Raw genomic sequence first — 23,189 nt, 5'->3', positions numbered from 1 at the left:
CAGAAGAGCTCTGTCTTCTGGATTTTCTGATCAGAGTGACTCGGAGCTCATCTTGCCCAACCTGTGCTTCTAGGCAGGCTTTATTAAACAACTGTTTGTAAAGCTCTTTCCATGTGTTTGAAGAGAGCAAGACAGACCAGACATTTGTCCTCATGGGCTTATGTTCTAACCTGAGAGATGGGCAATAAATGCCAAAGCAGTTAAGAAGGACCTAGCCTGCATTGTGGGTCAGAGAGACTAAGCTAGGGTAACTTGGGAGGACTTCTTGGAGGAAGTATTCTGTAAGGGGGGACCAAATGATGTTGTGTGGTGATGTGGCAGATGGAAAGAGCAAGTGCAAAGGCCCTGAGGTTATATGAACTTGGCATCCTTGACAGAAGGCTGTGTGGCTAGGAGGCAGTGTGCACTGGAGAATTCAGAGCAGGGAGCTATGGTCTGATGGCCACTGTGGCCTTGAGCAGGGGCTGGACTGAGAGGCTGCTGACACTGACCATGTGAGATAGGCTTATAGTGCAGAGTATGGAGACAGGATCTAGGCTTCTGGGCCTGTGTTCCGAGGTGAAACCCAGAGCCCAGCTGGTGGGTGGGATGTTGGGGGTGAGAATGTGGGGTGATCCTGGGGTTTCGGCCACTGCCTGGGTCACAATGTGGCTTCGTTTACTGAGGTAGGTGAGGTGTGGGACAAACTCCACGGGGCCTTCTGGGTCTCTTCTCCCCACGTCTCCCACAGACTGGGGATTTCTTGCTGATACTGTTTCCATTCAGCCCATGGCAGCTACCCCTGTTGGGAATGGTGAAGTCTTCATGCCGCAACATGCCACCTTCCAGATTATTCCGCAGCGTAAGCTGTGCTCTGCTGGGCTGTGGTGTGTATACATAGTGTCCGAGGTACCAGATCCCCTCACGAGTTGTACTCAGAGCAACAGCAAATATTTCCAGTCTGACACCGTTTTCCGAGGTCAGGGCTGCGGGAGTGGATTAGCTTGCTGCCTTGCCCAGGGTCTCTCTTTGGGTGACTGGCGGAAGATGACTGGTGACTATACTCTTCTAAAAGGCCAGCTGGGGCTGGAGGGTCCCTGTCGAGGTGATCCTTCTCTGTGGTTGGCAAACTGGGGCTGGGTCTTTTTGTTCTGAGACAAGGTCCCGCTACGTAGTTCAGACTGGCCTTGGACTCACTGTGTGGGCCAGGCTGGCCTCAAACCCATGACAATCTTCCTGCCATAGACTGTCGAGTGCTGGGATTACACGCGTGCACCACCATGCCTGGCCTGGGGCTGGCTCTTGACAGGAGGCCCGTGGACTTCTTCTTAGAGCTGCTTGAGTGGCTGGTTTCCCATGAGTGAGTGGTTCCTGAGGGAGCAAGGCGCACGTTGCTATTCCTACAACAGCTTAGGGCAAAGGTCAGTCCTGTTTGGTGTGGAAGGAACCACATAAGGGTGTGTATACCAGGAGGCAAGAGCCATGGGGGCCGTCTTGGAGGACAAACCCCACAGATGCCATGGGGGGCTACTTTGACCCAGCCCGACGGAGGCCCAGGGAGTGGTGGGAAGAGCAGGGGTATAGGAATCAGACACCTGGGTTTGTACTCTGTCCCTGCTGCCCTCTAGCTAGCTGGTGGAAGATTAATGCCCATTTGAATGTGGTGGGCATCTTTCTCCCTTCCCAGAGCTAAAAGCCCAGGCTGGAAAGGAGCCCAAATAGTTTGTGCCCGAGTCTTTGCCACTTAGACCAGGCTGAGACAAAAATGCTCATGCTGGGAGAGGAGGAGCTTCAGGGCCTGGCTCGAAGTAGATGTACACATCTCAGCTGTCCAAAGGCAGGCTGAGTGCTGGGGGATCTCACCCAGCTTCCAGAAAGCCGCTGACCCTAGTAGGGCTGCCCGTAAAGGACTAGAAGAGAGGAATGAAAAGCATCTTGGGGCCAGACGTGGTGATGTAAACCTCTAATCTCTGTGCTGGGGAGGCTGAGGTGGGAGCATCACTATGAGTTTGAGACCTACCTGGGCTACATAGAGTTCAAGGGCAACCAGCCTGCACTACCTAGTGGATCCTATATCACAAAATACCAAAAAATGTCCGAGAGGCTGAGGTGAGGCGGTGCTGAGAGTGGGAAGGAAGTGGCAGCCGTGTCACTGGTTTGTTCTCTCTTGCCTCAGCTCATGGAGGGCTGTCCAAATAATAATTGTAGGTGTTTACATTTTTCTGGTCAGGGCATAACTCGCACACCGTCAAGTATGCAAAACTCAGATGTACGGCCTGATGGATTTGTACATGGATGCGAACCAGATCAAGTTCTAGAACGTTGTGTGCCCCAGAAACAGCCCTCCGCCCCTCTGCTAGTTGGTATGCTCTGAAGGTAGTTGCCATTCCCATCAGAGGTGACTCTCGCCCGTCCTTGGACTTTGTGGAATTGAAGCCCACGGTATGTTAGCTCTCGTGTCTGGCTGTGTTGCTGAGCGTGATAGCTGCAAGGCGCATCTGTGTTTTCGCCACAGGTCGCCGCTACGCTGTCTTTGTGATGCCAGTGAACCACAGTGTTTGTATCCGTTCTTCTGCTGGTTGCCATCTGGGTTCTTTTCAGTTCAGGGCTGTTGGGAATAAATCTGCTGTGACCATTCAATCACCTGTGGCTACGTAGACCACAGAAACTAAAGTGAGAGATGTTTTCCTTCATCTTCCCGGCGCTGGGAGGTGGGGGGCTCACACTTTGCAGATGGCGACGAGTCTGGCACTGCTCTGCATGGGCAGTTGGGAGGGACTGGGGGGGGGGAATGGGGACAGAGAGGGGCCCTCCAGAGCAGGGGCTGCTGTGGCGTGGGTCTCAGGTGGGTCTTGGACACTGGTGTTCTGCTCTCGCCTCTCGGCCCCATCCTTGCATCTCCTGGGTCCTTATCTGGCCATGTTTGTTTCTCCCTGGTGGGAATTAAAGCGAATGGCCCGGGCTTTGCTCCCCATTTTTGTTTGCGCACTGGCCCAGTCTACAGATACACAGCCCATTTTCCTGTTTTGCTTTTACTTTCCGTCTCCTGCTGACTCCGCAACCTGTAGTTGTGTTGTATTTAGTATTTTAAGTCAATTTTTAATTTTAAAATAGGTTTGGGTTTATACAGAAGTTGCAAAAATGGTACAGGGAGCGCCTGCGCATGTGGCAAACCTCTGGGTTCCCCTACTTTTTAGATATATTAACAGTTTTTTTCTGAGATGGGGGGTCTCGCTACATAGCCCAGCTAGGCTGGAACTCACGTTCCTTCTGGTTCAGCCTGCAGAGTGCTGGGATCACAGACATGCGGGGCTGTGGCTGCCTTTGAGATACATTTTTGAGAAATGCTGTTTTCATTGCTGATAGGCCTCATGTTTTAGGCCAGGCCTGCGGAGCCAGGACTTGAACCCGGGCTTCACCCACACTGGAGGGCAGGGGTGTTACCGGGAGCCTGGTAGGCTAGGTGGTTCCCTCCGCCCTCTGTATTTGGAAATAATAGCTCCCGCTACGAGTAGGGTTGGCGGCTCCTTCCAGTGAAATGCTCCTGGTCCATTCCAGGCCAGGTGGGGCTTAGACACAAGGACCCGTCTGGGCTGCATCTGGGTCAGCAGCGGCAGCTGTTTGTGGCTTCCTGGCTTCCCTCCTCAGTGCTTTCCCACCCTCCGGCCCCGCCCTGTTACCTTCCTCTCTGCAGACCAGCTGGGGTGGAAGAGGAGGCCACAGCAACGACTTGGTCCCTGCTCATTACCAGAAGGCTTCCCATCTCATTCCTCAGGAGAGAAAGGAAAGGCAATCCCGTAATTCATCTCCACCTTTCCGTCACATCACACGTCACCTTGCCTGCCAGTTTCTCATCAGCACACCTGTAGCCCCCTTTCCAGCTGGGTGAAGACTTATTATTCTCTGGCTTCCAGGAATAATTGGGCGATCCTCCAGGCCCATCAGTGTGGCTCTGAATCTGGCGGCAAGGTTCAGTTCTTTGGCGTTGGAGACAGACTGTTGCATTTAAATCCTGATTGTATCAGCAATTTGCTGTGTGACCTTAGGCAAGTTACTGAACCTCTCTGAGCCCCAGTTTCTTCATCTGTGCCATGGTGAGTATAGAGGAACTCATCTTGTGTTTTTATGAGCACGGTGGATGGTAACCAACTAAAATGCCAAGGTCAGAATTCAGTGGTCAGAATGTTGCTGATACTGATTTACCGTGTTTTCTTCTTTCTTCTTTCTCCCCCTCATAGCAGTTGGTGATGTTGCAGTGAGATTCTTGTGTAAGGGTTGCCCCTTCTTCCTGTCCCAGTGATCAGAGAAGAGGGGGGAATGGGTAGGCGAATACAATGTCTCTCGTGGATTTGCAGGCCCCATCACACTGAGAGCTGCAGTAGGGGTTTGAGATCTGGTCTGTATTTGGATCACTTGGGGCTTTGAAAGTATTGCTGACCCTGGGTGCGGTTGCCCATGCCTGTCATTCCAGTGACTTGGGAGGCTGAGGCAGGAGGATTGCCAAGCTAAGACCCACGAAGGCAATGCAGTGAGATGCTGTCTCAAAAAGCCAAAACCTAAAAACAAACCCCACAAAAACCAACAGAAAGCTTAGCCAACCTAAACACACAAGCTAGCAAACAAGCCCTGCTGCTGTGGTCCTGGGTCCTGTTCCCCAGAGCGGGCATTTCTAAAAGTGGTCACCAGTGCTGGAGTACAACGTGGTGGACCACCCTGGAAGTGGTGGCCCCTTCTTAGCAGTGCCGCAGATGCTGTCCGTGGGGCCCAGCAGGCTCACCGCCTGGTATTTACACGTCTTCTCAGAACGACCTGTGCACACACAGGTGGCAGCTTTATTCCCAGGGCCCGGAGCTGGAAGGGGCCCGCACCACACCTCGGGTTAATGGATAAACACCTCGTGAGACGGAGGGACCAGCCGGACTCCTGGGCAGTAAAAGAATGAGCTATTCTTGTGGGCAGAGCATAGAGAAGTCTCAGAAACACCACGTGGGGGGTGAGGGCAGCTGGACCCAGAGCGAGCACATCCTGGATGATTCCCGTTTTATGGAAAAGCAAAACCCTGGTGACAGAGAGTAGCATGGTGGGGATGGTGGTGCTCCCCAGTATTCCCAGGACTCCGGGAAGCTGAGGCAGGAGAACTGACAAAGATCCAGCCCAACTGGGGCCATTTGGCAGCTTAACAAGAAAGTGAAAAAAAAAAGGATTAGGGATGCAAAGGCCCTGGGTTCAATCCCTAACACAACACACCAAACAAGACTCATTGAACTGTATTTTTAAAAATGATGCATTTAATTGTATGCAATTTCTATCTTAATAAAGTTTATCTAAACAAAGCTTCCTGTGGGAGTCTTCCTTGCAGCCCGTTGGAGGACCTCTCACTGCTCTGTAGCTTCTAGGCCCTGTCTTTGTGCCCGTGGTGGCACCGAGCGCAGGGCCATGGCCCTCACCACTCTTCCTGGCCTCCCTGACTTTGCCTAATGACTTTACTGAGGAACAACTCGCATGCTATGCAACCCACTCACTTAACAGTGTATAACGCGCGGCTTTCTGTATATGCTCAGAGTTGTGCAACCGTTGCCGTAGTTAGTTTTAGCAGCTTTTCATCGCTTTGAAAAGAGCCATTCACTTCAGCTTGTCCCTCCTCAGTCCCTCTCCTCTGCTCTCCTGGTCCCAGCCCGAAGCTACCACTCATCTGCTTCCTGTTTCTCAACAAGGAATGATCAAAGTATATGGTGTATGTTTAAATTAAACATATTCCAGTGGAAGACACAGCGTCATGAATTCTCCCTCAGAATCCTCCGCCTCCCTTCAAATGCACGAGTCTTGTCGTTCTGGCCACCTTCTGAAGCCGTTCTGGGAATCCTCTTTCATGAGGTTGGATTAATGAATTCTGGGACCCCTGCTGCTGAGGGCCCCCGGGGCTCATAGAAGCACTAGAGTGCGTCCTGGCCTGCGTCATTCACCTAACCTGGCACCAGGTGGCTTCCGGCCCACAGTTCAAATAACTGGACCCAATGAAGCCGCCTTCTGAAGTCCTGGGGAGACTCCACCAAGTCTCTTGTGGAGAGTACGAATGACCCTTTGACAGCAGTGACGCCGTTTCATATTCTTACCAGCAAAGTGTCAGCGAAGGTTCTCATTTCTCCACATTCTTGCCAACACTTGTTACTATCTGACTTTTGCTTGCGTTCAGTGGATTTTGGAGTGGTAGTTCATGGTGGTTTGGATTTGATTTTTCTGATCTAAGAGAAAATCCATCCAGTCTTGCACCATGAAGCAAGATGTTAGCTGTCCTTTTTTTATTTTTTATTTATTTTTATAGACACTCTCTGTGTTAGAGTAAGCACATGCCTTCTGTTCTTGGTTTGTTTAGTGTTTAAAAATTCATGGAGTGGTGCCAAATTTTGTCAAATACATCTTGAAATGATCAAGTGCTTTTTAAAGTTCTTGCTGTGTATTATCTGAATTGATTTTCAATTTTTGTTCTTTCAAATTTACTTATTTATTTATTTTGTTTGTGTTTTGAGACAAGATCTTGCTGTTGTAGTATAGGCTGGCCTTGAACTCACTTTGTAGCTCAGGCTGGCCTTAAGCCTGCAGTGATTCTCCTGCCTCAGCCTCTTGAGTGCTGGTATTATTGGTGTATGCCACCATTCCTGACTGATTTTCAATTGTGAAAACTACTTTGCATTCCTGGGATGAATGTCATTTAGTTGTGGTATAATTCTTTTAAATTATATGTTGCTGGGTTAAATTTGCTAATGGTTTGTTGAGGAGTTTTTGCATCTCTATTTATAAGAAAGAATGGTCTATAGTGTGTTTTTCTCATAATGCCTTTGCCTGTTTTAGTGTCAAGGCAATACTGACCTCCTAAAGTGAAGTGGAAAACATTTTATTGATTGATTGATAGGACCTTCACAGAGAGCTGTGGCCCCAGCCTTTTTTTATTTTTAAATCTTAAGACAGGGTCTCACTAAGTTGCTAAGTTTCCCAAGTAGGCTTGAATCTGTGATCCTTTACTCTCAGCTTCCCAGGGTGCTGGGATGGCAGTGTGGGGGCACCATGCTTACACTTTTTGGTTTGTTAGTTGGTTGTTTGTTCTGAGACAGGGTCTTACTGTGTTTCCCAGGCTGGTCCCAAACTCCTAGATCCAAGCGATTCTCCTGCCTCAGCCTGCTGAGTAGCCAGGAGGTGCCCACCATGTTGCTTTATCCTTTTTTGGAAGAGTTTGTGAACAACTGATAATTAAAGCTTCTTTAAATGTTTGGTGTGATTTTTCTGTGAAGCCATGTGGGTCTGGGTGATGTGGATAGATTTTTGATTGCAAATTCAATCTTCATTATAGGTCTGTTCAGCTTTTCTGCTGCTTCTTGGGTCAGTTTTGGTGGTTCATATCTTTCTATTTATTTATTTTAGTTATCTTGGTTTTTGACTTACATTTGCTCATAGTATTCCTTCATAATTCTTTTATTTTTATAAGGTTGGCAGCAATCTTTCTCTTTTCTTCCTCTCCCTTTCTTCTTCCCTTCCTCCTATGAATTGAACCTAGAGTTTTCAAACCAAGCTACATTTCTGGCCCTTTTTCACATCTTTTAACAAGTTTTGAGACAAGGTCTCACTAAGTCAGTAAACTGCCCAGACTAGGCTCACTTGCAGTCCTCCTGCCTCAGCCTCTGGAGTGTGGGATTACTCCACACTCCAGAGGGAGTAATCCCACACTGGATTATTGGGTGGTGCACTCCAGTGGGTGAACCATCATGCTTTGTCCTCTCTCATTTCTGAACCTAGGAATCTGAGTTTTCTTGTTCAGTCTAATTAAAGGTTTATTTTTGTGTTTGATTTGAGGTAGGGTCTCAAATTTGCAGCAGTCCTGCCTCGGCCTCCCAAGGTTGTAAGCCTGTAGCACCGCTCCCAAGGAACCTTCCTTTTCTCTGGACACTGCTTCTGCATGTCCTGAGCAGGCGGGCTGCGTGGCGTTGCAGCCTGGCCCTTGCACACACTGAGCAGGCTGGTTGGCCCAGTCACAGGTGAGCATGCTGAGTTGAGCCACCACCCGCACAGCTGGCAGGCGGGGAGCCGGCTTCTGGCACAGGGCTGCTCCGAGGCCTGATGGCTTTGTGCCATAGGCACCACTACTGTGCCACACTCTGAGTTTCTCTGTGGGGCTGTGACTTCCTTGTGGGTTGCAGTTGCCTGACAGGAAGCCCTGGCATCGCCTGTGCAGTGGGTCTGGGGTCGGGCCCAGGGGTCTGTGTTACTTCCTACCGTGGGCCCCTGACTGATGCTAGGTCCCCAGATAGACCTGTGTCGCCCTGGAACCTCCTTTTCCTCTCCCACTGAAGGCCCCCAGGAAGCCATTGAGTCCCTCGCCTACATCTCTGTGGCCTCCAGGCTTCTGCCTTACCTGGGTTGGGGGTCCCAGGGGAGGAGGTGGTCTTGGGAAACCATTTCCTCTCTGCCTTATTAGAAACTTGCCAGAAGTTGGAGCCTCTAGCCAGGTATGGTGACTCATGCTGTAATCCCAGCTGGGGAGGCCAAGGGAGGAGGATCGCTTTGAGTTTGAGGCCAGCCTGGGCTGCAGAGCAAAAGACAAAAAAAAAAAAAAAAAAAAAAAAAGAAAAAGAAAAAGAAAGGAGGTTGGAGCCCCTTGTTGGCCATCTTCCTAAAGTATAGGAGGTGACAGACTATAAATTAGACACACGGGGGTTAATAATTAGCCTTGGAGCCAAACGCGTGCGTGCACACACATGCACACACACACAAACACACACACACACACACACACACACACAATCAGGGAGGGGCAAAGCTGGGGGAGAAAGCGACACTGAGCTGTGACCGGCTTCTCATTTTCCTGGAATGTGGCTCCCAAAAGGTCTCATATTTTTTGGCGTTTCTGACTCTGGCTGTGTAAACATCGCATGGGGGTTCCTGAGAGGCTGCGGGAGTAAGAAGGGGAGGGAGGGGACCCAGAGCTGGGGAAGGGCAGTGGGATACGGAGAAATGGAGATGAGGGCGCGCAGGGAGAGGGGAATCCCAGGGTCCCGGGTAACAGGACACGAAGTGAAATATGCTGAGGTGCGAAGGCCAGCAGCTCTGCTATCGTGTGAGGCCCAGGTGCAGGCTGGGATCCGTGCAGAGGAGCCCGTAGAGTTTAGGGGCTCCGTCAGTAGGGTGTGAGGGCCCCTGGCCCGTGCTGGCTTCTCTGGCCGCTTCTGGCTTGTGGCTTCAGGTGTGTGGTGCCTGCGAGGGCTAGCCGTGGAGGGAGGTGTTTGCAGGTGCTTGAGTGCATACAGTCCCCGCCCCTGGCACCCCCTGCAACTGGCAAAGCTGCTGCTGCTTCTGAGGGTCCTGAGATGCCACCCAGGAACTCAGCATTTTCTCCTGCTGGGTTCTACCTGGAGGCCAAGGCTTGGTCAATCCTCTGAGCCTCCCAAATCCCCGACCTAAAACCTTTCCTAGGATGACAGGAGAGGTGGCTGGGTAAAGGTGGCACTTCTCTGGCCTTGGGCTTGGATGCGTCCTGTCACTTGCCTGAAACTTGTCACATCAGGTAAGTCACTCACCCTCCAAAATCTGGTTTCCTCATTGGTGTAAGGAAAGGTGACATTAGCTGGACGTGGTGGTGTGTGACTGTAATCCCAACACGCTACAAGGCATAGGCAAATTCAGTCCCAGCCTGGGTAACTTAATGATGTAGTGAGACTAAGTAGAAAAAAAAAATTAAAAAGTGCTGGGGATGTAGCTTAGCTAAAAAGCCCTGGGTTCAACCTCCGGTACCAGCAAAAAAAAAAAAAAAAAAAAAAAAAGAAAGAAATTTTAAAAAAGTGGCATTGATATCTTGCTGATATCAGGCTGACCTTGCAAGATTGGTGTGAGGATTAGAGAAACCGTAGGTAAAATCCTGGCATGTGATATTGGGCCTTGCTCAATAGATAGCTCTTATTCTATTATTCTGAGATCCTAGGATGATAAAGTGCTAAGTGCCCCAGAAATAACAAACAGCTCAGTGCTCCAGAAATCCAGCAGGCAGTGGGCCAGGGCGGCTGCACAGAAAGCCCACAGCTCCCCACTGGCTCCTCTGCCTGCAGCCACCTGCTAGCTGTCCTGTCCACCCTCTCTGGCTCCTTCTCCCCGCTCCCTCTTTCAGGGAGTCTGGCTCCTGGCTGATGAGTGACTTGGCCAGTTGTCCCCTGCAGCGGGCAGGCGCTGTGGGATGTTAGTGGGGGGCCATTAGGAAGAGGGGTGTTTGTATGTCTTGGGCACAGAGTGAGTCACAGATTAACCCCCATCTCTGTTTCCACTGGCACTGGGCCGGGGCACCCAAGCGAGGGTGTCCGAAGGTGTCGGGGTTCAAACCAGGTTCTGTTGGAGGCCACAGGGGGCAGTCACTCAGGGGCCATGCATGATGGGAGGAGCAGCCAGAGAGCCCCAGCACCTGTCTCACACAGAGCCTCATGCTGGCTTGGATTCCACCGTCTGTCCGCTCACTGCTGCAGAAGGTCTTGCACGCCCAGGATCGCTGGATCAGAACTTTATAGTAGCGCCTTAAAGAACAGGTCCGATGCGATTGTTGGGGCCCAGAGGAGGAAACGGGCTGGGATGGTCGAGCAATGTGCTTGCGTGGCCAGGAAGGTGGGGGCCTGGGAGCGCAGGACTGAACCAGACACGGGGGGAGAGCTTTTCTTCTCCGTGCCCACTATCTGTGACATGGGGCAGGTTGTGAACCCTCTGTGTAGCTTGAGTTCTTGACCTGTAAGTCACAAAAAGTCTCGTTTTGAGATCTGAGGGCATCGAAGGGAATCAAGGTTGGTTTGTTTCCTGCCTCCCCTACTTATTGCTGAGTGGCCTTGGTTCTGGATTGCTTAGTCAGTAAAGGGGGGTTAGAAGCCTTGCCTGCGGGACGGTGGTCAGGATGAAACCAGTTAGGCCTGGAGAGTGCTTTTCAGCTCCTGGTACACAGTCCCCAGTGACTAGTGAGTGACAGCTGTGGTCGTGGTCAGAAGCTGTGGAGTTTGACTCTTGTGTGACATAGAGCAGGAATACCTGTGTCGCCTTGTGCCTGGCCAGGAGAGTCTGCTGTGCTCCTGGGGAGGCCTGTACTCTTTCCCCATCTCGTTCCTTGGGGCGACTAGGGGAGCTTCTCAGGTTGATTTCTTCCCTTGCAAGGACATAAGACTTTAGTTGCTGTTTGGATCCTAATCTGTGTCTTCTTTAGGCTCCAGATTTCTTTTCCTTCCTTCTTCCTCCCTCCCTCCCTGCATTGTGATGCTAGAGATTGAACCAAGTGCCTTGCACATGCCAGGCAAGGGCTCTACCACTGAGCTACATCCCCCTAGCCTACCTTGTCTTCCTTATTTATTTTCACATGATTCTAGACCTACAGAAAATTTGCAAACCTGGCACAGTTTCCATATACCGTGTACCATGTCGACAGCTTACATAACCTCTGTACAGGTATCAAAAACCCAGAGATTAACCTTAATCTGGTGCTGCTTGCTAATATATAGACCTCAGCAGAATTTTGCAGTTGGTCCGTGCCCGCCTGCTCTTTTCTTGACCTTGGGTCAATTCAGGGGTTCACTGTGCAGCGAGGCTTTGTCTCCTCTGTCCCCAGCAGTCTGGGGCATGAAGCATCTCCATTTCACTGTTTCTTATGACCTTGGCCTTTTTTTTTTTTTTTTTTTTTTTTTTGGTACTAGGGATCAAACTCACAACCTCACGCTTACCAGGCAGGTGCTTATGCTGTTGAGCTAAATCTCCAGCTATGACCTTGGCCATTTGGAAAGGGGCTGGTTGGTTGTTTTGAAGAACGGCCCTCAGTTTGGGTTTGATTTTCTATTTCCTTCACTCCTACATTTGTTAACTGGAGTCCTGTTGTACAGTGCCGCCTCTTAGCCCCTGTTATTTGTTTATTCCATTCTTTGTGTGGACTTTATTCTCTAGGTCAGAGTTAAGTGAGCAAACAGACCCAGCATGGTCCCAGGAGCTCCTTGAGGGGATGGAACCGGACCCAAGGTTCTTGGCTCTCTTATTTGCTCATTGCATTGGTCAGGGGCACCCCAGGAAGCAAGACCTGTAGGGTACACATATTCAGACACCAGTTTTAAGACAGGGGGTGGAAAGTGTGACATGGACAGGGCAGGCCTGTGGCCCGCAGACAGGCAGGGTTGATGTGGCCCATTTATTTTTATTTTATTGTTTTGGTACTGGGGATTGAGCCTGGAGTCTTACACTGAGCTACACCCCCCACCTTTTTGTTTTGGGATAGGTTCTCACTAAGTCACCAAACCACCCAGATTGGGCTCAGACTTGCAGTCCTCCTGCCTCAGCTTCCCAGAATGTTGGGATTACAGGTATGTGTGTAGCACCATGCCCAGCTCAGGCTGTGGCCCATTCTTGAGGCAGTGTTTCCCATAGGAAATCTGTTTTTGCTTCTGAGGCCTTCCATAGATGGGTGAGGCCAACTCACACCATCAAGGGCCCTCTGCTTCCCGTAGGGTCACTGGCCACAGGTATGGAATACCTTCACAGCCAGGCTGGGTGTGTGCACACACGATGAAACCCCTCGGTACTCCAGTGGGTCAGACTGACACACATCTCAACTTTCACAACCAATGGAGATCGAAGTCTAGAGGCAGCACAAAAGCCATTCCATATTCCAGCGTGGGAGGGGAGGACGGGAAGACAGGGTCACACCAGACCAATTAGAGATGGAGACCTGTATATCATTGTGGTCTAGCCCTCTGTAGTTTTCAGATTTCAATCTTTGATTACCGTCCCTTCTGAGTTTGCACAAATCTTCTCTTTTATCTTTACAGTGAGAGAAATGTTATTGTTTTTGAGTGAAGGTCAGAAGTATCTTGCTTATTTGCTTGGTTTGGTTTTTAAAAATAAATTCTCACTATGTAGCCCAGGCTGGTCTCTAACTCAAGATCTGCCTGCCTCAGCCTCCCAAGAGTTGGGTTTATGGATGTGAGCCACCGCTCTCATCATAAGAATTTTAGATGTTTGACTTTGAAACAAGGGCGGGAATAGCTTCCAGAGAGAAGGACATCTTCCCCCTGCAGCTTTCATTCCGCTCAGAGACCCCAGAATACCCACCTCCCTTCCAGGAGAGGCTGGTCTCTGGTTCCTCTGTTTTGGGCTGATCAGCTTTGGAGAGGGAACAGAGAGCAGCGAACCTCAGAGCTCAGGCGGGGGTGCGGCAGGAGGGGGTGCGGCAGGAGGGCAGGTTTGGCCAGCGCATGTGCGTGTGCGTGCGTGCGTGCCTACGTTGCCTCGCGTGCGCTTGTCCTAAGGTGGAGATGGGAAGTTCTGAGAGATGCAGAGAACTCTTTGGGCTTTAAAGCAGCAGTAGGGTTGCTCCCTGGGCAGAGTTTCCTGATCTTCTCCAGGCTGCCAGGAGAGGCAGCAGGAAGTGGCGGGGACCTGGTTTCCCAGAACTTGGGAGGGAAATCTGAAAGGGGCCTTCCTGCAAGGGGAAAACCTTAACTATGCCCTGGGGACCCCCACTCTGCTAGGTGACCCTCCTATCTCCCCAAGTGTCAATTGCCCTCCTTATTTTCATCAGGAAACTGAGACGATGGTGCCTGGAGCTTTAGCAGATATATTACCGATGGGTCCCAGACACATTACCAAGGTTACTGGGTGATCTTCTTGATAATGGGGGTGGGGCAGTCTAGAAGGGCACAGGTTGAAACTGCAGCTGGAGGTAACGGGGCCAGCTCGAGGAGGTGGCTTCTGGTGTGTGTGGGAGAGTAGAAGGGGGCCAGGAGCACCCCAGATTCCTGAACTGAGGTCTCCAGAATACAAATGGCTGTTTGGCCAGGGGAGGACCCAGCCTTCCTAGGCTGTGCTGTGTGTCTGGAGTGATCCGTGCCGGGGGAGCTGCAGACCCAAAAGGGGATCCTGCAATCGTAGCCTGCCTGGCACCAACCGTGGGCAAAGCAGCAAAGGCCACTCACTGTGGCTCTCAAAGGACATGTCTGGACTCGTATCCCTTTGCCATGTCCTCTGCTGTAAGTCCAGGCTCTGTGGCAGTGACCAGTGTCTTGAGACCACCCTGGCCCTCAGTTTCCTTGTCTATAAGATGGGATGATGGACGATGCTCTGCATGCTGGGTGACTGTCAAGAGCTTGGTAAAGCTTGGTGTGGCTTGGTGGAGTGGCTGCCCTGTTCCAGGCTGGGTGATGATGGAGGCCCCTTTGCCCAAAGCTGCCTCTGCTGCCTACTCACTGGGGGAGGCCGTGGAGGACTGGTGGGGTCAGGGCCAGGTGAGGGCCAGGCCACAGTGGCACTAGAGACTGGGCGGTGTCTGCAGTGGCCTCTCACACTCCGCTGCCCTCCTCTCTCCTCGCACACGTGTGAGGATGATGATAAAACACACTGCCCGCACCACTCCCGATAGGGTCTGACCTCAGCGACGAGGCATCTCTCCTCACCCCCACCCCCAGCCGAGGCTGCATTCCTAGGGAGGACACAGAGGAGGCTGAGGCTGGCTGGCCCCTTGCATCCTGCACCCTCAAAGTATCCAACTGGGTCCTCTGTCTGGCTTGCTGCTTCCTAACAGCAGGGCCAGGAGCCCAGGTGTGCATCTGGGTAGTGTAGCTCATGGTATTATTGTATCACAATAATATCAACGCTGAGGCTACTGGTCATTCATTAAGCAATTAGTGCTCCCCTAAATCCCCAGTGCTAGGTTCTTTCCAGCCTGGTACAGCCTTGGACATGGGACATGACTGGGGTCCTGAGTGTCCCTGGGACACCTCTGCCATTGGGAAGGATGGACATATCTCTGGAGAGCAGGGAGCTCTGTGTGTTCCTCATTCCATCCCAGCTTCTAGAGGTATAAAGCTGGGAAGTTGGCCCAGCAGGTAGTCCTGCCTAGGACATTACAGAGCCCTCAGTCTGCAGGCCTGTTTTAGGGTCTGAATGAACACTAAATGGACCTTTCTAGAAATGTTTCCTCTATGAGCCTCACATTTTGAGAAATTGTGCTAATTTCTCCATTTATGTTAGTCAGACTCATTTAGACTAGAGGCATGGGATAACCTACACTTGCAGGTGGAGTTAGCTAATTCCAGCCCAGGGCAAAGCAGTGTGCCAGGAAATGTCATCTGAGCCACACAGCCTTCCCTTTCTAGCTTCCAGTGGCCCTCCTGATCTAACCTCTACAAAGTTTGCATCACCTTTCCCTGCCAGCCATGTCCTGTATAATAATGGTCCTACCGGACCACTCCCTGTCTGCCCTCCAGGTCCCATATGCATGGATCTGAGAGGGATACAGGTTCAAATCCTGGCCCTTCCACCTGCTGGCAAGGGGCTTGGAACCTTGCATCACAGCCGTTAAGCAGACCTGCCTGTCCTCCATGCCTCTGTGCTCAGACTGTTCCAGTGAGACAGGCTGGAGGGAGCCCAGTGCTGTGTGGTAGGTGTGGTGAGTGGGGGGTTGGGACATTGATGCCACACACACAGCTTGACCTGGAGAAAGTCTCTGATCCTCTCTCAGCCACACTTTCCCAGCTGTGAAGTGAACCTGATAAGGTCTCACTGGGAGAGCTCTGTGGAGATTGGAGAAAAGGGGAGTGGTGTTGGGCCAGAGCCGCCCTGGATGACTCTGTTCACTGCTGTCACTGTCAGTGGCAGTGCAGCCCAGGTCTCGCCCTGTACCTGTGCACTGTGGGTGCAGACAGGTGGCTTGGGCAGAAGGTACTTGATGACCCTCTGGGACCATGTGTTGGCCTCCCGCTGGAGTGTGAGGAGAGGGCACTGCTCTCTGAACTGCTGTGGGATAGGTCTCTGTACCACTGCTGCCATCGGACACTATCACTCACTTCATTTTGTAAAAAATGATTTGTTCTTTAACCTTTTACTTAATTCTCAGTGATGAGTTTATGGACTTAATCCGTGACGATTCTCTCTCTCTCTCTCTCTCCCCCATCATGGGCATTGAACCCAAGGCCTTTGCACTGAGCTGCTCCCCAGCCCGTTTATTTTGCATTTTGAGGCAGTGCTTCTCTAAGTTGCCTAAACTGGGCTTGAATTTACAATCCTCCTGTCTCAGCCTCCAGGAGTGCTGGGGATTACAGGTGTGTGCCACCATGCCCGGCCATGTATTTTTTCCTAAATACAATAATCTTGAAATTATTGAGCCATTTTTCCAACTAAAGTCATTTTGCATGTCACACTTTAGGTGACCCAGGATCCAGTGAATAAAACTAAAATAAAATTCTCTTTATTTTAGTTTCGTGTGTGCCAATTCTTTTTTTTGTGTGTGTGTGGGAGATTTAAAGCATACAGAAGTAGCAATAGTAGAATGAACTCCTCTGCATCCATCTCCTGCTTCAATAGCCATTGACTTTGCCGTTTCTGTTGTATATCCCTCTCCCACTCCAGCCTTCTCCCCTTTGCTTTCTACTGGAGTGTTTTAAAGGCAAATCCCAGACATTGTGTCATTTCACTTAAATACTTTAGTATGTTTCATTAACAGATAAGGACTTTTAACACTGCTCTGACTACCACTGTTAACACAATTAACATAATTAATAATAACCCTTGAAATCAGCTACTACTGTCTGTTCAGTTTTCGCTGATTATCTTAAAACCTCTTGTTTCGCCTGGTTCCTTCGACTTGGCAATGGACTTGGAAACCACAGTTTAGCCTCTGTCTGTAGAGATATTAATCGTTTATTGACATAGGTCATTGCCTCTGTCTGTTCACCAATCAACGGATGATATGTGATCACTCCAGTGTACGCATACTGGCTACATCCTGTGGCCCTCTGGGCGCTGGCCTTGGCTGTGTTTGCCCAGAGACAGTGGGAGAAGAGCAGCACCCTTGGGTGGCACAGCAGAAAGGCAGGCTCCTATGGGTTGGCTCCCTGTGTGCCCCAGCCCAGGAGGATGATGGCCCTTACTTGCTTAGCTCCCACCAATAGGCAGCACCAGGGGGCTGGCGGTGAGCGGGTCGCTCAGTGCTGGAAGCCCCGCTGCCTTCCAGGGTGGGGTGAACTCATGGGAACACACCCTCCCTTCAGCTGCATCACCGTGGTGTCCCTGTGCCCTGTGCCCTCACTGTCATTGCCAGCCAAGGTCCTGGCTGCCACAGCTCTCAGGCTCGCAGGCTTCTTAGATCTACCCTATCCCGTGACTCCTTGAGGCAAGGAGCGTCACCCACCACAGCCTGCTTTCTTCCTCTTCTTCCTCTGCTTGCAACATCTCTGCTCTTAGTTCTGCTGGCTGGTTTGGTTTTGTCTTGGGAAACTGAGGCTACGCGGGATACGCAGGTCCTATCCCCGGATCACCTTTGGGGACGACATCATCCTCTTGGGTCAGAATGGTCTCATTGGAGAATTGCTCGGAACAGCTGTAGACCTCACAGATCCATTTGTTCAGAACATTGGAGGTTGTGGGCCCCTTCCTGGTCCTTAATGTCTTTGCTGTTTCTCTTTCGTGTCTGACATCTCTCTGCCCCTGTTCCTCCTTCCCTGGTTGTGTGTCCCTCAGGAAAGTATGTGTTCATGTCCTCTGGGTCCTGCCTTGTTTCCCAGGTCTCAGCCTTTTGTTTGGGCCTCCACCCTAACTTGCAAAGACCCCCCCTTTTTTTTAAGTATCAGGAATCGAACTCACGACCTCGCACTTGTCATACTACGGACACTTATGCTGCTGAACTAAAGCTGCTGAACTAAATCTCTGGCTGACCCTCCTTTTTTGATTGTTATGGCTTGTGTTTAAATGTCTCCCCAAAGGCTCTTGGGGTCATAGGCAGATTCTCTGAGATGGCTGAATCTGGAGTATGCGATACGGGATCAAGGGTGTGTGAACACTGATTGGTTTGGGCATAATTCCGGGTGTGGATAATGGGAAGGCCCACTGTGGGTATGACAGCTACCCACTCTAAGGAACAGAAAGAGGGCTGCTGTCATTGCTTGCTGCTTCGCTGCCTCACTGCCTGCCACAAACTTCTTCCTCTGCAATGCCTCTCTGCCATGCCTTGGAGCCAGTCAGTGATGAACTGAAACCTCTGCAAACGTGAGCCAAATAAACCTTTCCTCCTTTAACTTTGAGCGTCAGTTATTTTATCTCAGCAACGAGAAAAGTAATTAAGACAGATCCAGTGGATGGAGGAGCCCCTTTCACTATCTTCATGTCTCTGTTCCTATGGAATATTCTGGCACTTGAAGTTGGGGGCCTGGTGTCACCTGACTCCTGTTCTAAGGACCTTCTGCCTACCTTGAAGTAGCAGCAGAGACCTGAGAACGAGCCCCAGATGCCTGACACTTTGTGGGGTATTGCATTTGTGTGCTCAGAATGCCCCATTCTTGAGCCTGTAATGCACACAAGTATTTCTCTAAGAAAGGTGCTGCCTCTGATCCACCCGGGGGCACTGGAAACATGTCGTTCCAAGAGTCGGCCAGGAGGAGGATGATCTGAGGTCATGGAAAGAACTCTGGCTTAGGGGCTGGAATTCTGGGTCTCTTTCTTCCTGGCCATGCCAGTTCAGAGCCGCAGGGCCCTCACCTGTTCAGTGACCACAGTGCCAGTGATGTCATTGGGGTGTGGTGAGGCTGCCTGCAGCCCCCTGGCAGGACAGGCTCCTGTTGTATCCCTGTGGTGCTAGGATCTGCCCAGGCAATGAGAACTTAGTACTTGAGCCCACATACCATATAAGGGGCCCAGTTTAGAGGGTTGGGTAGATGTGGGCTAGGGGGACAATGATTTATAATGGCCTGCTTGTCAGAACGCTCACAGACCTTCTCTTGCTTACCCTGTGTGGAAACCAAGGCCCACAGAGGGCCTGGGGGTCCTGGAGAAGGAGAAGCAGAGCGTAAGGGAGGGTGGCAGGCTCCTGGCCAAGGTGTCTGTGTCAGCGGCGCCGACTTCCGTGGCTCCCCCAGGACGGCGCTGCGGGTGGGTGGAATCCGCAGGGCTGAGACACCGAGGCGGAACGTGCCGAGGATGCTTGGGGCTGCTTATCTGAGGCCAGGAATGTGCTGTGGTATTATTAGCCGGCAGCCTTCTCGCCTTTGGAGTACGGACCGGGGTGGGGGGGGGGGCACGTTGGACACCTGTCTAGCTCTGCCTGCCCAGACAGCCTGCGCCCAGCCAACCACCCTCAGACGCAGTTTACATGTGTGCACGCGCATGTGTGGGTGTGGAAGCGTGTGCCTGCGTGTGTCTGTGTCCTTGTATTCGTGTAACTGTGGGCATATGTCTGTGTGGGGGCTTCTGTGCTTGGGAATGTGTGTTCAACTGTGCACGTACCATGCCCTGCCTGTGCAGATACACATGTGTGGATAAGGGTAAGTACGTGTGCAATGTGCAGTGTTTGTGTGAGTGTGAGTGTGGAGGGTTCTGTGGCTGTGCCTGTGGGTATCCTTGCTTGGGAGCTGGGTGGGAAGCTCGAAGGTCTTGGGGAGCCGGGGGAACCTAGGGAACAGGAGGAAAGAAACAGGCCATGGGAGGCTGAGCACCTTGTCACTGTGGCGAGAGGCTGGATGGTGGGGTGACAGGAGGAGGGGACAGCAGGCACAGATGTTCAGGCAGGCAGGAGGGGCTGCTGGGGCTCTTGGTAGTGGGGACTGGGCCTCTGTGGGTTACAGTCGTTATGACAGCATAGTAAAGGGTCCTGAGTGCTCTTTTTGTTTTTGTTTTCTTGAGGTAGGGTCTTACCTTGAACTCTCAGCAGTCCTCTTGCCTCAGCCTCCCAAAAGCTGAGATTACAGGCCTGTGCCAGCAAGTCTGGCTAAGTAGACCGAGTCCTGACTCTGTCACTCACGAGTCTGGTTACTGTGCACAAGGGAATTAATTTCTCTCCAAGGCTCAGTTTCCTTATTTATACCATGGTGACAATGATAGTTAGAGTTATTGGAGAAGTAAAGAAAATACAGTGCCAGATGCCTACCGAGGCCTTGAGAAGGGACAGTATAGGGCCATCATTGCTGTCACCACCACCGCCACCATTGCAGATCCCTCTGCAGTCCCTATCTGGCTGGATCCCTGGGCAGGATGGGGGACTGGGAGCTCACAGCAATGAGAAAGTACACAGGACTGGCCCAGGGTGTCCAGGGAGCCCAGTCTGGGCTCTGGGCTGCTCTTGCAGCCTGCCGCAGTTTCAGCTCAGGCTGCCAGCTTTCTCCATGGGCCACAGCTATACAAGGCCAGGATCTTCCTGCCCAGCTTGCAGCTGAGCTGGTGTCGGGTTAGTGTTTCTGCTCCTCGCTCTCACTGTTCTCATGCGTTTTCTGCCTTGGCGCTGGCTCCCTGATCCTTTTGGGACTCCTGACTCGTGGAAAACAGAGCCAAAGCTCAGCAGGCCACAGTGTCCTCACCCTTCACCCAGGCTAGGCTGGGAGGGCTGGGCGCCTGGCTGTTGACCTCGTCCCCTGTACCCGTGTCACCTTCTGCTCCCATCTGGCCAGATGACATTGGATTCCTAGGAAGGACCAGACCACCTCGAGCTGGGCTCCCCTCTCCTGGTGCTGCTCTGAAAGTGTACCCCACGTCCTCCCTCTTGGGGAGCAGACCTAGGGTGTAGCCAGGCGTGTGGAGGTGGGGGCAGCACTTTGGCATCTGGCATGGTGGGGCTGGGCAAAGACAGGTGAAATCTGCCAGGATCCCTTAGCCAGACCGGGCTATGATTGCCCTGGAGGGTGGCCAGGAAAGACTTGTTTTTCAGTCTCCACCAACTACCTGGAAGAAAAAACCCCAAAAAACCCCCACACCACTACCGATAACAAACACAACCACCAACTTTTTTTTTTTTACTATAAATCTGCAGTTAATGGCCGGTTGGTTGTACATTATTAAACAGGCACCTGGAGATTTGCCAGGCAGGGTAGTGTTTGAGCCAAGACTCACAGCCTGGACACAATGTTCCAAGGAAGCAGTCACCCACAGGGTCGCTGGGGAGGGGCACCCAGAGGGGCTTTGGCCACTGCCCCTTGTCCCCCAGTCCTGCTCTGGTTGGTTGGTCCTGCACATGCCGCTGAGCATCTTTTATCCAGTGCCTGTGATCTCTTGACACCTTGAGAAGCCTCCAGCTTCTGTCCCCAGGTGGGACAGGCAAGGGACCTCTCTGTCTCTTGGGGACTAACATGGCACAGGGGGCCAGGCTAGAGACCTGCTATCAGCATAACTCACTGGGCTCCTCCCTGTGGTGGTGCTAGGACTCTCTACTTGTCCTCTCTGGCCCTCGCTTTCCACTTCCTGTGAGGAGGGGTTGGGCCAGTCAAGCTGCATCCTCACCCATGTTTCAGGAGCCCTGATTACATGCTGTGGGGTGATTGTTTCCCAGTTTGGGGCCCCCCTACCCGATCACCAGTCCCATCAGTGAGACTAGCAGCCATGTCCCAAGTAAGCTTCACTTGGAAGTGGTGACCATCAGCACATTCTTAGTCCCCTGGACAGCCCTTCCAGCTGTCGTGAAGCCCACCAGGGTCAACAGCAAGCATCTGAGCGGCAGAACAAGCCAAGCCAGGATGGACCACTGTCTCCTGCATTGCGCCATCTGGTGCCTGGCATGCAAGGGTCTGTGCTGGGAGGGTTAGTTTGAGACCAGGTCTTAATGAACTTCTGAGCATCTTAGAGATAATGTAGCAGAGCGTTAAGAGTACAAACTTGGAGATGAAATCCTATCATGTCTGCTGCTTTGCTGTCAAGTGGGGATGGAGAGTGGGTTGTGGTGAGGGGCTGATGGGCTAATGCAGTGCAGTCCCGGCTCACAAAGCGCCTCTCACAGAGTAAGTGCCCATTAGCTGCTGGGCTCTGGGTGCCCCCCTCCAGCCATTCTCTTTCCCTTCATGTCTCTCAGTGCTCTCTGTGTTGTGATTCTCTCTCTCTCCCTATATGTGTGTGTTTCTTTACTGTCTCCTAGTAGACTGAGTGTTCCTTGAGGATGGAGCCCACAGAGCCTGTACCGGATGAATGGGTGAAGCAGTGCATGCGTGAGAGCCGCTGGCAGAGGATCGGAACCAGAGTGTGCAGGGTCCAGAAACAGAAAGAGCTGGGCATCCACCCTGTGAAGCCGATCCTCTGAGACGGTGTGCATGTGTGCGATCTTCAATAAAGCTTTGAAGGAAGTCTTCTGAAGCAGAAGGGAGGGACCCAAGAGAGGTTTGCACTTGTGGTGGGAGCTGCTGGGTGGAGGCCCCTGCCAGGCCCAAGAGACACAGGATGCGGACCAACAAGGCCCTGTGGCTTGCTGTGGCTCCTCTTCATCGGGAGAGGAGTAGCTATCATAGTGGGCGTCTGGAAACTTCAATGTCCTCATCTACAAAGTGAGGTTAATAATGGTCGGTGCTGAGGGTTATTGAGGGGATTAGAGTGGATTTATACCTCGGAAGCTCTAAGAATAGTGCCTGGCCCCTGGAAAGCACTCAATACATAGGAGCATTTGTTAAACCTGCCCCAAGAGACTCAGGGGTGGGAGAAATGAATTGGGGCTCTGGGGTGTGCTGGGGATGATTTCTTTGAAGCGGGAGGATGTGGGGGGAGGTAACATCTGCACTCAGTGCTCAGAGCAGTTAAGTAATTTGCCTGCGGCCACACAGCCAGGAAGGAAGGTCACCAGGCCTGTGCAGCTCCACAGCCTTGTTTCTCTGCCTTGCGCTGCTGGGCCGCAGTCCGGGGAGCCGAGGTCCTCTGAGCCTCATGCCAAGGAGGGATGGCATCCTGGCTGAAGTGCAGCATCCTCAGTGGGCCAATCTGCGGCTTTCTCCAGCCTGAGAGCGCTAATTCAAGCCTACAGTAGCAAGAGCTGAGGAGCAAGTTCAAGATAGCCCATCACCGTGGAGCCAGGGCTGAATTGAGGGCCAAGGTCAAGAGGAAGAAATAGGGACCCCTGTGCATGGGGCAGATTGAGGAAGGCGAGGGAGGGAGGGAGGTGATGGGCAGGACAGGGAGGGGAGGAAGGCCACGTCGGTGATGAGAAAAGACAGGGAAAGGAAGAGAAGAGGAGGGAGAAGGACCACAGGCCTGGGCCAGGGCCTTTGGGCGGCTCTAGACTTGAGGCAGCCATGTCCAGCTAGGGCTAGGAGAGGCTTGGACAGCGTGTGCCAGCTGAGTGTGCAGCTACTGGCCAGGCCTCCTCACCTCCCCTGCCCAGTGGCCGGGCTGGCTAAAGGTCAGCTCTTGCAGTGTAGCCTGCATGCTCCACTTGCCCAGGGCCCACACAGAACACTATAGTTACCGACCATTTTCCTACCTGC

General features: G+C 52.0%; 1 protein-coding gene and 1 long non-coding RNA gene across 9 annotated transcripts in view; both read left to right on the top strand.

Annotated features, from left to right (window-relative positions):
• Tns1 (tensin 1) overlaps nt 1–23,189 on the top strand; it is a 217,620-nt gene that overhangs the window by 53,970 nt on the left and 140,461 nt on the right. The gene's annotated exons all lie outside the window — the stretch shown is intronic.
• On the top strand, nt 10,550–22,061 carry LOC134473343 (uncharacterized). 2 transcript variants are annotated; one of them, XR_010043590.1, is made up of 2 exons: nt 10,550–19,283; nt 21,860–22,061. It is a non-coding gene; the product is annotated as an uncharacterized LOC134473343 (long non-coding RNA). The 2 variants fall into 2 exon arrangements; XR_010043589.1 differs by having other exon boundaries at nt 21,857–22,061.

This window comes from Cavia porcellus, unplaced genomic scaffold (assembly GCF_034190915.1).
Source record: "Cavia porcellus strain 051 isolate PalLab524CR breed Dunkin Hartley unplaced genomic scaffold, mCavPor4.1 scaffold_26, whole genome shotgun sequence".
Taxonomy (NCBI): domain Eukaryota; kingdom Metazoa; phylum Chordata; class Mammalia; order Rodentia; family Caviidae; genus Cavia; species Cavia porcellus.
This window is presented reverse-complemented; position numbering and strand designations above follow the sequence as displayed.